The sequence below is a fragment of the Protobothrops mucrosquamatus genome, unplaced genomic scaffold, assembly GCF_001527695.2.
Source record: "Protobothrops mucrosquamatus isolate PMUCROS unplaced genomic scaffold, P.Mucros_1.0 scaffold4402, whole genome shotgun sequence".
Lineage (NCBI taxonomy): Eukaryota > Metazoa > Chordata > Lepidosauria > Squamata > Viperidae > Protobothrops > Protobothrops mucrosquamatus.
Window position 1 is genome coordinate 15,081 of NW_015390315.1, and position 2,161 is coordinate 17,241.

Genomic DNA, 2,161 nt, shown 5'->3' on the forward strand with positions numbered 1-2,161 from the left:
CATGATAATACTGTTCTTTTCATCCCCTCATCACAATTATTCTTCCAAACAATTTGCAAACAATCAAACTATTACCAGAGGGGGAGGGAAATAAAAACAATAGAAAATTTTGGATCCCATGCTAGTTTTAGGAACAATTCTATTGGTTACACTAGCATCACTTTACTTTCCTATATTGGTCTTCAAGCATTTTATATTTAATAAATTATTTCCTCTGTCTGAGTGAGGGTGGGTGATATATATAGATAACTTCCATGTTTTGATACAGCTCTACGATCCTATCAAATAATTTTAAATGATACTGAATGGCTAAAACACTATTATTATTAGTTCTAGTATATCCTTAATATGATAAATATTTGTGGAGTTGGACCAAAGTTATTGAGATTGCCTTCTGTTGTTTCTGCGGCTGTTTTTTTCTTTTCCTGTTTTCTATTTTCTTTTTCTTTTAATTGTAAGCTCTCCAGAGTCACACGGGCGTATAAATTCCAACCAATATAACAGAGATATATTTTCATTTGTTTAAAATGTTTCATTGTTAAATTGTTGGCATGAACTCTTGAATGAGAATCAGAGATATTTGAAAACTCTCTGAATGCCTATGTTCCTAACTGGGATGCTTTGAAACCAGCAGTAAATTTTGATGTGGATAAACTAGAGTGGATTTATCTCATATCTGATGCAAAGAGAAAATACAGCATCCCTCTGTGGTTAGACCAGGTATCCATTGGAGTCCAGCTCAGCTTAGAATTCAGGTAGAAGAGAAAGGACCTCTGTGTTTACACTCTAGCTCTGCTCAGAGGACAGAAAGGAAATGGAATGATGCAAACATAGTGATTGGATTCTTAGACTTTACCGCTCACAATGAGCTTTGCCACCTGCAGTGTGCAACAGAAGGCAGAATCAGAAAGTAACTTAGCAAAAGGAGCACCATCAAGGAGAGAGAACCTTGTGTTTTCAGAGAACTAGAACTGTAGACATTCATTGAAAATGGAGTGGCTCCAATGCAATGCAGGACTTACTCAAGGAACATTGTTGAAGGACTTCTGTTAAAGCTTAATGATTCAAACCTAGTGTCCCTTGCAGAGATTATACCGCTAATGAAATAATCTCCTGACTTGTAGTGATTGTCTGGGTCCACTTCACTCTGCTCCAGAGTCAGGAGACATTTGGCTTTGTATATACTAGAGGCTCCCCTCGGCCACAGAAGCAGAATAAGCTGAAGCAGTAGCAACATGATTTGAGCCTTCTCTGTGGCACCGGTTTTTTTTTTAAACAAAGTGTGAGATGAAGAAAATAGAACCTCTTCCAGGAAAGTGGCTTCAGATGCTGTCAGAGCCCAGCCAAGAGAGATAAACACAGTATCTGCCTACCCTGAAATCAGCCCCAGATTCTTTTTCTGTCTCCAGAGTCATTTATGCATCTAGTATTACTGATATAGACTCCTCTCAACTTTACCTATGAGTCTTATATAGATATCAAACCAATTTCTGACTTGTTTGTGTAAAGTTTTCTGAAAGTTTGCAGAAACATCTCTAGGGTCCTAATCTAGTCAACAAAAATCACTATAATTTCGATAATTGCAAAGAAGAGAACTATCTGAACTCTGAACGAGTCAATAGGAGGTGCCCAAAGGGAGAACTCAAAGTTGTGGTCCCAAACCTGGAAGAGGGGCCAGTGAAGGAAACTGGAGAATTTTGCCCCAAATTTTTATATGTATATGTATCTATATCTATATACATATGTATGTATACATACATACATATACACAGCTACAGATATAGACACACACACACACATATATGTATGTATGTATATATATATGTATGTAGGTCTTTAGTTATTCGGGTTTTCTCCCGCGTAGAATTAAAAGTACCTTGGCGACGTTTCGACGAAGTCACATTCGTCATCTTCAGGCTGGTGTCTTCAGCTTCGTGCTTCTAAGAGTGGTGTGTGATCGCTGCTGTTTCTTCCTTTTAACTGCCAGTGGGGTTGGAGCTGATTGGGTGGGAGCTTGGCTGTGTTCTGATTGGGTGGAGGTGTGTTCTGATTGGTTAAGGAGCCTGGCTGTGCTCTGATTGGATGGGGGGTTTGCTGTGCTCTGATTGGCTGGGGGAGTGTTCTGTTTGGGTGGGGGCTTTGTTGTGCTCAGGTTAGTTTG

At 39.1% G+C, this 2,161-nt stretch overlaps 1 protein-coding gene across 1 annotated transcript in view; it reads right to left on the bottom strand.

Moving 5' to 3' along the window:
- The window catches only part of LOC107298967 (metabotropic glutamate receptor 2-like), a 46,194-nt gene that overhangs the window by 10,393 nt on the left and 33,640 nt on the right, over positions 1–2,161 (bottom strand). The gene's annotated exons all lie outside the window — the stretch shown is intronic.